The sequence below is a fragment of the Myotis yumanensis genome, unplaced genomic scaffold (genome assembly GCF_028538775.1).
Source record: "Myotis yumanensis isolate MYYU_CA2020_CCGP unplaced genomic scaffold, mMyoYum1.0.hap1 SCAF_2, whole genome shotgun sequence".
Classification (NCBI taxonomy): Eukaryota; Metazoa; Chordata; class Mammalia; order Chiroptera; family Vespertilionidae; genus Myotis; species Myotis yumanensis.
In genome coordinates, this window is record NW_027223753.1 from 18,461,858 (window position 1) to 18,473,519 (window position 11,662).

Below are 11,662 nucleotides of genomic sequence, written 5' to 3' on the forward strand. Positions count from 1 at the left end.
AAGAGATGCCTGAGGGAAAACATTCAGGTGACTCAAAGATCATTGAAGGGGCCTTCCCTCACCTTCTGGCAGCTAAGTGACAACAACAACACCACATCCTAATGTGTGTGTGGGCGTGAAGTTTTCATTTCTTTTCAAGCAATTCGAGTCTAACCAATAAAGATGGTTCACTCAATGATATTTAATATCTAAACCTTTGTAAGGTTTTTCATAGGAATAAATTCAGGAATGGGGGCATCAATCCGGCGGGTGCAGAATGGCCCCAGAGAGGACGTAGGAGCCCGGGTTTGGTGAGTGTCCTCTTGTTGACTTGGGTGGCTTCCATGTTGGTTATAAATGACAGCATGTATAAAGGAAGACCTTTGCCCCAGCCGGTTTGGCTCAGTGGTAGAGTGTCGGCCTGCGGACCAAAGGGTCCGGGTTGGATTCATCAAGGGCATGTACTTTGGTTGCGGGCACATCCCCGGCCTGGGCCCTGGTCAGGGTGCCTGCAGGAGGTACCCAATCGATGTGTTTCTCTCACAGGGGTGTTTCTTGCTGTCTTCCCTCTCTCTTGCACTCTCCCTAAAAATCAATAAGAAAATATCCTCAGGTGAGGATTAACAAAAAAACATTGTTTTTAAATATAAAGAAAGACCTTTGTACTTGGTGCTCTTTTCTTTGTTTGAGTCGTCCCCTCGGGGTGAATGCCCGAGAGTGGGAGGTAGCTGCTTCCTCCAGATTTCTCTCATTCTGGGTGATTTATGGCCAGAATCAGTGGGGCTGCTGGGGGAGGGAGATTCATAATAGATACCAGGTGTAAGTAATACCTTACGGCTGTTCCAACTTGCATTTCTTTAGGACTATCCTGAGGTTCTTAATAGCCTCTCAGAAACACCAGGGAAAGTGTGACTTAAGGATAAGTATTCTAGCTTATGGAAAAAGGAATTTGATTCTGATGGGATCTGATTAAATCTCCACTTGCCTATTGTGAATATACCTCCAGGAAAGTGCATAAAACCTGAGTGTCCAGCTCAGTCCACTTTCCTAAACAGCCTCCCATCTAGGCCCCTCCGGGCCAGAAACAGGACAGGGCCAGACCCCAGAAGGCCCCACATGGTCCTTTCCAACCACTACCTCTTCCCTCCCTTCAAAACAACATGCTGTTCTGACCTCTAATACTGTAATGTAGGGGTGTGTGTGTGTGTGTGTGTGTGTGGTGTGATGCTGCAAAAAGCTGTATTTCATTTGGTCTAATGAATGGGAGAGGGCTCCAGGGTGGTGAAAAGAATGGTCAGTGGTTTCAGGGGGAAGCTCAGGCAAAAGCCAGACACCAGGGGAAGCAGAGGCCTCTGGGCTCCAAAGGCTCCTGGTGGTGCTTGAGGGTGAGGCTTCCGGAGGAGACACTCCCCAGCCCAGCCTGGGGCCGGCAGCCTGGGGGTGAGGCAGGTGTTGCCCATCTTCCTGATGAGGTTCACCTCCTCCGTCCGGAAGTGGTTCTGCAGGAAGTCCCAGAGCTGAGGGTCTGCGCGGGTGGAACCCAGGGCGGCAGCTCCACGGGGCCTGGCTCAGGTGCCTCTCCAAGGCCAGGGCGGCTGCCATGGGCCCTGAGTTTTGCCCCCTCATCTTGGGAGGCTTCAGCGCGTCCTGAAGAGAAGGCGGCCGCCTCGCTGGTTTTCCATCGTTAAGCTGCTCAGCGCCCTCCATTCCTTCACCAACTCTCCGAAGAAGGGCCCAGCCCTCCAGAGCCACATCGTCCCGGTCGGAATAGAAACGCAGAGAGAGGTAGGTGTGGGGCCGCAGATGCAGCCGGCCAGGCGGCTGACGGCAGCCTCCCCCTCCCTCGGTGGAATAACTCTGAGGAATTGGGAGCTCATGGTTTTCGGCAATAAGATGTTAAGGAAAAAAAGCAGCAGCAGCAGCAGCAACAAAACAGTGTTGGCTGGTCTCAGAGGCTGAGGGTGGCTGAGGAGGTTCCGAAGGTGGTGACTGGAAAAGACTTTGAAGGGTGGCCGGAGGCTGGAAGAAGCCTGGGTCTGTTCTGTTCAAACACTGTTGAAGCAGGAGGTAGATCCGGGACCGCCCAGGGCACTCTATAGTTTAGTTTTTTGAACAGCGACATTTTAGTGTGGCGTGTTTTAAAGTTTATATATGTGGAATTTAAGTTGGTGCTCCTGTGTGTCTGGCTTCTTTATGTTTGTGAGAGTCACGCATGTGGCTTTACGTGGCTATGGTTTGTTCATGTCATCTACGTAGTGCTCTGTTACAGAAATGTGCCACAACTTATTCATGCTACGTTTGAAAACTTTTGGTTTGATTCTAGTTTTGGGCTGTTACAAATAAGGCCGCTAAAGACATCCGAGTACATGCCTTTGGTTTGGTGCCCAGCATGGCCTGCGCACTTCTGTCTGTCTACACGCAGAGGTGCAAGCGCTGGGTTTGTGTCTCTTTGACTTGCCTGGCTTGGTGGTGGTGAAGTGAAGCATCTGCATTTCAAATCCTTGTATGGCTGTAACGAGCATGGATTAAGTTGTATTTAATTTTTATTTTAGCATTAAAAAGTCTCTGTAACTAGCTCAAGTTTCTTAAAGACAAGTTCCATGTCTAGTTCATCCTTTCTTTAAAAAAACTGATTTTAGAGCGGGGGAGAGAGAGAGAAACATTGATGTGAGAGGGAAACATAGATTGGGTGCCTCCCGAATGCTTCCGGACCAAGGACCAAACCTGCAAATTGTGTATGTGCCCCAATTGGGAATCAAACCCACCACCTTTTGGTGCCTGGGATGACAATCAACTGAGCCACAAGGGCCAGGGCTGTGTACAGGTTTTTGTGTGAACACAGCTCATTTGGGAAAATACCAAGGAGCATGATTTCTGGGTGGTAAGATTATGCGTAGTTTTGTAAGAAACTACCAAACTATCTTCCAAGTGGCTGTACCATTTTGCATCCCCATTAGCAACGAAAAATTCCTCTTGTTCCACAGCCTCATCAGCATTAGGTGTTGTCAGTGTTTGGGCCATTCTAATAGGTGTGTAATGGCATCTCATTGTTTTCTTTTTAAAATTTGCAATTCTCTAATAACATGATATTGAGCATATTTTCATATGCTTATTTGCCATGTGTATATCTTCTTGGGTGAAGTGTCTGTTCAGATTTTTTGCCTATTTTAAAACTGGGTTGTTTTATTGTTGAATTTTAAGAGTTCTTTGGATAGTCCTGTTGTATACATGTTTTGCAAACATTTTCTTTCAGTCTGTCACTTCTCTTTTCACTCTTTTTAAAGGAAATGTATTTTTATTGATTTCAGAGAGGGAGAGGGAAAGATAGAAACATCAATGATGGGAATCATTCATTGGCTGCCTTCTGCACGCCCCCTACTGGGGATCGAGCCTGCAACCTGGGCATGTGCCCTGATTGGGAATTGAACAGTGAAATCCTAGTTTATAGTCAACACTCAACCACTGAGACACACTGGCCAGACTTCACTCTTTTAACAGTGCCTTTCACAGAGTAGAAGTCTTTAATTTTAATAGGATTGAACTCTATTGAACTTTTCTTTCATGGATTGTTCTACTACTGGTGTTATATATAAAAACTCATTGCCAAACCCATGGTCACCTAGGTTTCCTCCTAGGTTATCTTGTTTTACATTTGGGTCTGTTTTAACTTTTATGAAAGGTGTACAATAGATGTCTAGATTCTGCTTCCGCAGTGTAGGTGATCAGTTGTTCTGGCACCATTTGTTGAAAAGATTATCCTTTCTGTATTGAATTGCCTTTGCTCCTTGCCCAAGATCAGTCACCTTTATGTGTGTGTCTATTTCTGGGCTCTCTATTCTGTTCCATTAATCTATCTTGTATATTCTTTTTTAAAAAAATATATATATTTTATTGATTTTTTACAGAGAGGAAGGGAGAGGGATAGAGAGTTGGAAACATCGATGAGAGAGAAACATTGACCAGCTGCCTCCTGCACATCTCCCACTGGGGATGTGCCCGCAACCAATGTACATGCCCCTGACTGGAATCGAACCCGGGACCCTTGAGTCCGCAGGCCGACGCTCTATCCACTGAGCCAAACCAGTCTCGGCATATCTTGTATATTCTTTAACCAATACCACACTGTCTTGATTACTGAAGTTTATAGTAAGCCTTGAAGTTGAGTAGTATCAGCCCTCTGACTTTGTTCTCCTTCAATACGTGTTGGCTGAGTTTTTTTGCCTTTCCATATAAACTTTAAAATCAGTTTGTTGATAGCCACAAAATAACATGCTGGGATTTTGATTGGGATTGCATTGAATCTATGGCTCAAGTTGAAAAGGAGTGACATTTTAACAATACTGAGTCTTTCTATCCATCAACATGGACTCTCTCTCCATTTATTTAGATCTCTGACTTATTTCACCAGAGATCTGGTACATATTTTGTTAGAGTTATACCTAAGTATTGCATTGGGGCAGGGGGTACTAATGCAAATGATAGTTTTTAACTTCAAATTCTAATTTAATTGCTATACATAGAAAACAATTGACTTTGTATATTAACATAATATTCTGAAAACTTGCTGTAATTGCTTTAGTTTTGGGAGTTTTCTCCAGATTCTTTGGGATTTTCTACAGTTGATATATCACTTACAAATAGTTTCATTTCTTCCTTACTAATCTGTGTACCTTTTATTTCCTTTTCTTGTCTTATTGCATTAGCTAAGATTTTTCAATACAGTGTTGAATAGTGAGAGGGGACATCTTTGCCTTGTTGACTTTAGGGGAAAAACATCTATTCTATTATGTATGATTTTAGTTGTAGGTCTTTTGTAGATTTGAGGAAAACTTCCTAGTTTGCTGAGTTTTTATCATGAATGAGTGTTGGATTTTTAAAAATGCTTTTTCTGCATCTATTGGTAGGCTTATATAATTTTTCTTCTTTACCCTGTTCTTGTGATGGGTTACATTAATTGGTGTTTGAATATTGAACTAGTCTTACATACCTGGGATAAATTGCAATTGGTCATGGTATATAATTATTTTTATATTTCCTATTCTATTTGCTAATATTTTGTTGATGATTTTTAAATCTTTGCTCATGAATATTGGTCTGTACTTTTCCTTTCTTATAATGTCTGTTTGGTCTTGGTATTAGGGTAATGTTGTTCTCATAAAATGAGTGAGGATTAATATACAGGTCAATTGCTTTCCTATATATAGCAATGAACAATTGGAATTCAGAATTAAAAATAATACCATTTACATTAACACCCTTAAAAATGCAATAATTAGGTATAAATCTAACAAAATATGTACAAGATCTCTGGTGAAAGAAAGGAAATATCTTGTATTCCCCTGCTTCTATTTTCTGAAAAGAGATTGAAAATTGGTATAATTTCTGACTCAAGGTCGGAGGAGACCAAGATGGCGGCGTAGGTAAACACCGGAGACCGCTGCCGCAAACAACCATTTCAAAAATACAACTAAAAGACGGAACAGACATCACCCAGAACCACAGGAAGGCTGGCTGAAGAGAGACTCTACAACTAGAAGGAAAGAGAACAGCAAATCGAGGCTCAGAGGCGGCGCAGTGTGGAAAATACAAAGGTACCGAGGTGCGCGCGCAAAGCGGGCTGGTGGCTGAGGGCGCGGTTGTCGTTTTCTGTCGGGAGTGAGTCTCAGACTCTGGGCTCCAGATCCGGGCGAGTCTCTAGGGACCCAGACTCAAACGGGAGAAGCGGGATTATCCGGCATCAGTTGGAACCTGAGGGCAGCTTTCTCTCCGAGGTTTGCAGCGGCTGCCGGGGTTCTGAGAAGCAGAGCCTCTGGGAACGGGACTGAGCGTGGCCATAACTGCTCCCTCCGCCCGCCCTGTTGATCCCGCCCCGCCCAAACCCTGCGCACAGCCATTTGCCGATCGCCTCAGGCAAAGGCTGGATTAGCGCCTCCCCAGAAGGCAGACGTTTTCCATACAGCTGATTCCTATAGCCAGTCGGCCTGGTGGTCAAATCCCTCTAGTGTTAACTACAACAATTAAGGCTTGGCTAGAACAAGACTGTGCACAGAGACCACAAGGGGGTGCACCAAGAAAGCATAAAAGATGCGGAGACAAAAAAACATGACAGAAATGGAGGATATGGAGCTAAGAATCGCAATTTTGAGGGCTTGCCATAAATTTGTGCAGAGCCTCACGAAAACTAATGAGACCCTCGATGCTACGATAAAGAAATTAGAAAGTAAGCATACACGGACTGAAATAAAGGATATTATACCCAATAGCAGACCAGAGGAGCACAAGAATCAAACCAAAGATTCGACAAAAAACACCCAATTGGAAAAGCAAAATGAAAAAAGAATCCGAAAGTGTGAAGATAGTGTAAGGAGCCTCTGGGACAGCTTTAAGCGGTCTAATATCAGAATTATTGGAGTGCCAGAAGATGAGAGACAGCAAGATATTGAAAACCTATTTCAAGAAATAATGGCAGAAAACTTCCCCCATCTGGAGAAAGAAATGGACTTACAGGTCCAAGAAGCGCAGAGAACCCCAAACAAAAGGAATCCAAAGAGGACCACACCAAGACACATCATCATTAAAATGCCAAGAGCAAAAGACAAAGAGAAAATCTTAAAAGCAGCAAGAGAAAGAGGCTCAATTACCTACAAGGGAATACCCATACGACTGTCAGCTGATTTCTCAACAGAAACTTTGCAGGCCAGAAGGGAATGGCAAGAAATTTTCAAAGTGCTGAATACCAAGAACCTACAACCAAGATTACTTTATCCAGCAAAGCTATCATTCAGAATTGAAGGTCAGATAAAGAGCTTCACAGATAAGGAAAAGCTAAAGGAGTTCATCACCGCCAAACCAGTATTATATGAAATGCTGAAAGGTATCCTTTAAGAAGAGGAAGAAGAAGAAAAAGGTAAAGATACAAATTATGAACAACAAACATGCATCTATCAACAAATGAATCTAAGAATCAAGTGAATAAATAACCTGATGTACAGAATGAACTGGTGATTATAATAGAATCAGGGACATAGAAAGGGAATAGAATGACTATTCTTGGGGGGAAAAGGGGTGTGGGAGATGCGGGAAGTGACTGGACAAAAATCATGCACCTATGGATGAACACAGTGGGTGGGGAGTGAGGGTGGAGGGTGGGGTGGGAGCTGGAAGGAGGGGAGTTATGGGGGGAAAAAAGAGGAACAAATGTAATAATCTGAACAATAAAGATTTAATTTAAAAAAAAAAAAAAAGAAAATTGGTATAATTTCTTCCTTAAATATGTGGTAGAATTCACCAGTGAACCATGTGGGCCTGGTGCTTTCTGTTTTAGAGTTATTATTGATAAACTTTTAAAAAGTAGATTTAGGCCTCTTCAGATTATCTCTCTGTATTACTTTTGATAGATTTGTTTTTCAAGGAATCATTCTGCTTCATCTAGATTATCAAATTTGTGGGAATAAAGTTGTTCACAATATTTTTTATCCTTTTAATGTCCACAGAATCAATACTATGGTCCCTTTCATTTCTCATATTGATATTAGTAATTGTGTCTTTTATTTTTTATTATTGTTTAGAAGTTTATAAATTTTCTTAAAGAATTAGCTTTGGTTTTGTTGATTTTTCCCTATAAACTTCCTGTTTTCAATCTCATTGATTTCTGCTCTAATTTTTCTTTCCTTTTGCTTACATTGGACTTAACTTGCTCTTTTTTTTTCTAGTTTCCTAAGGCAGAAGTTTAAGACTATTGATTTTTCTTCTTTTTCAACTAGGTGTATTGAATACTAGAAACTTCCCTCTAAGAACTGCTTTTGCTGCATCTCACAAGTTTTGATAAGCTGCATTTTCATTTCACTCAAAATCTTTCTCAAGACTTCTTCGACCCATGTTATTTAGAAAGGTATCATTTAATCTCCAAGTACCTTGGGATTTCCCATCTATCTTTCTGTTGTTAATTTCTAGTTTAATTCTACTAACTGTGGTCTGAGAGCATACTTGCCATGATTTTTGTTTTTTAAATGTTAACTTGTTTTATGGTCCGGGATGTGGTCTGAGAATGTATATGCTCTTGTTATTTTATAAATGTCAACATGTTCATTGATGGTACTCTTCAGTTCAACTGTCCATACTGATTTTCTGCCTGCCTGATCTGTCAATTACTGATAGAAAGTGGAAGTCTTCAACTGTAAGTGTAAATTTGGCTTTCTCCTTGCAGTTTTATCGTTTGCCTTGTGTATCTGGTGCTTTGTTGTTTAGTGTAAACATTAGGGATTTTTTATATCTCCTTGCAGAATTTACCTTTAGCATCATGTAATGCCTCTTTATTTCTTGCTCTGGTCTGCTGTCTGAAATATAGCTAATACAGCTTTATTTTGATTAGTGTTTCCACGACACCCCCTAACCCCCTTTAATTCTCACCCAAGGAGGACATTTGTTCCACTGGTTTTTAGAAGGGGGTGTGGGGGGAAGGGACAGACACACATTGATTGGTTGCTTCCCACACTCACCCTGACTGAAGGTGGGGATCAAACCTGCAACCCAAGTATTTGTTCTTGACTGGTAATTGAACCAGAGCCCCTTCAGTGAGTGGGCCAATGCTCTAACCATTGAGCACACTGGCCAGGGCTCTCATTTTTAATATGTCTCTCTTTAAAAAGTATATTTTTATTGATTTCAAAGAGGAAGGGAAAGGGATAGAAATATCAATGAGAATTGATCCACTACCTCCCGCATGCCCCCGACTGGGATGAGTCTACAACCCCCACATGTGCCCTGACTGGGAATCGAATCATGACTTCCTGGTTCATAGGTCAATGCTCAGTCGCTGAGCCATGCTGGCCAGGTAGTGTCTCCATATTTAAAATTGGGTTTCTTTAGACAACATATAGCTGGGTCATTTTTAAAAAATCCCCTCTGATAGTCTTTTATCTACCTGACATTTGAAGTGATTACTGATAATATCTACCACATTTGTTACTGTTTTCTATCATTATTCTTGCTCTTTGGTCTTATTTAGTCTCCCACTCTTTTTTGGTAGGGATAGGGGAGGAAGGTTAAGTATAGAAAGAAGGGTATGGATTTTGAGCATCCAGAGCGAATGGTAGTGGACCTTTGTATTTCTTTGGCTGCTTCTTTTTGGAAAATCCCCATGAGTGTATTTTGTGGGCATTAATGCAATTTCCCGCTGTAGAAGCTAAAATAAACCATCTTTCATCCCTTCGCCCCTTGGCACCTAGGATGTGGAATGATGGTCTGGGCTTGGACAAATGGCCACTCCCAAGCAGGCCTTTAAGTCTTCATCAAATGACAGAGCAACTAAAATTTATTCACAGCAGTGGGCTGGTGGCTTTGTACTGCAGCCACTTAAATTTTTGCTTAAGGAAAGCAGATTCATTCTTGAGGAAACTCTGCTTGACTTAAACTGGAATTCAAATCCTATTTGACTTCAAGCAAATGTCTTCCTATATATAACTGTATCATAAATGATGAAATTTTATAATTGAGAACCAGAGAAATCTAGAAATTAATCTTAGCTTTGTCACTTAGCTGTTACATTGAGCAAAACATTCACCCGAGTTTGTCTTCACTTTTTAAAACATAATGTACATAAAAGCCCCTTGCTTATATAGTAAATAAACACTTAGGCCATTCCTCATTCACCTTCCTCTTTGTTCCATTGGACTGTGGGTGGGTGGGGCAAGCATTACCTAACTGTAGCCTCAAATGTTACTGCCATCTCTGGCTCAATTTATTGTCAAGGGACAATAATGCAGCTAGAACAAGTGCTGCATTTAGAAACCTCCTACTAAGGGGTGGCAGGCGATTCCTTGCAGTGATTTGCCAAAGACAAGTGAACACTGATTGGCCCACTATCTGGCTTACAGGAGGCACTCAGTACTGATGCCATCATGGGACAAGCAACATGTCTTAGAAGTTCCATGAGAAGAGCGGCCTTGTGGGTCTCTTTCATAAGCGATTTCCAGATTCCAAAATGGTGGCAGGGTTAAGTGGAAGCTACTTGGACACTCTCTAGGACCAAACTGGAATTATAACTAAAACACATATGCTAATTCGTGTTGTGGAACAGAGCTTGGCCTATAGAAGCATTCATATTAAAATAACACTGTGGGGGGTGCGTGGACACTGTACTGCAGCCTCTTCAGCTGCAATTGAGCCTAATACTGATCCCAGGGCAGTGTGAGAACAAGATGAAAAACGTGCATGCAAAGTACTAATCTCTGGTGCACATTTGGAACCCAACACAAGTGTTTCCAGATCTTAATTTCATTTTTACCTCTTCCTTTTCAGAATCTAATATAAATGGAATTAAAAATTGCTAGGGAAAAATGACTGCAAATCTCTTCTATGTATACATGGAATTTCCAGATTGTTGTATTGAAGGATCACGTGCTAATAAATTCATTGGTTAAAATTAATGTGCTGTAAATATCTAAGTGAGAACTTTCCAACGCTCATGACATTAAATGACAATTTATTAAGTTATATGAAAAATGACGTTAACTATGAATAGGAACAAAGCTTGGAAGAGAATTTGGAAAATAAATTTTTGCTATGTCAGAAACAGTGAAATTAAGGTGAATCTATAGTTTGAACTTGTGAAAGAAAAAAATGCCCAAAGGACCCCACTTTCCAGGGATAAAATCAGAGAATATGGAATTCTTGTTACCTACGGGAGACCACACAAGATCCGAAGCAGTGGGAATTGTATTGGTTGGAGTCATTACCTTGTCATGATGACCAAGAATGGAGGGAAAGCTGTAGGGAGATTGAGGTTCCTAAGTTTGGCTGCACAGTCTGTTAGAGAAATTAATCTTAGCTTTATCACTAGCTATTACATTGGGCAAAACAATTCACCTTAGTTCTGGGAAATTCCATGTTTCCAAAACTGAACTCACTCACCTTCATCTTTCCCATTCCTCAGAAAGGCTTCCCCATCTTGGATGACCTCGGACACCTCCTTTCTGCAGGTCAATGGCTGATCTTTTCTTCTGTTCCCTGTGGTCACTGCCTTTGTTCAGGTCCCAAACAATCTGCAATTACTGCATCCCCCGAAATGCTGGGTTCCCTGCAACTGATCTCTCAGATCTTCCTGCAGCACAGCTCAACCTGCATCCTCCTGTCCAAATATTTTTCCCCAACACTCACAGGACAATGGCCAAATCCCCGCGCCCCCCCCCCCCCCCCCCCCCCCAGTATATTAAGCCCTCTGTGACCCAATCCATCTTGTCAAACTTGCTTTTCTTACCCCTATTCTCAAACTCCAGGTTCATTGGGCACCCTGTCCTATGCTTTCCTAATTACATGGTATTGCTCACAGAAGTTTCTTTCCACAGGAATGCCTCACACCCCCCCCCTCCCCCATTTCCAAAGGTTCAGTCTAAAAGACATCACTGAATTCAGATGAGGTTAAAACTCCATTCTCTGAATTTTCACTTTATCCTGGTGATGTTTATCATTTGCAACCAGATCACAAACTCCAGGAGGACAAGAAACACTCTTGGATTTGCCTTCTGAGTGTGTCCGACAGGGTATGATCTCAGACAACAGGACAGAACTTTAAATCTAGTCCCTTGTACACTGTCAGGCAGCAGTCTGAAAAGTGGCTCTCTCTCCCCTGAAGCTTGTGATGATGGTCCTCTGGCTTCTCAACAGTCCCTCAAGGATGTAGACC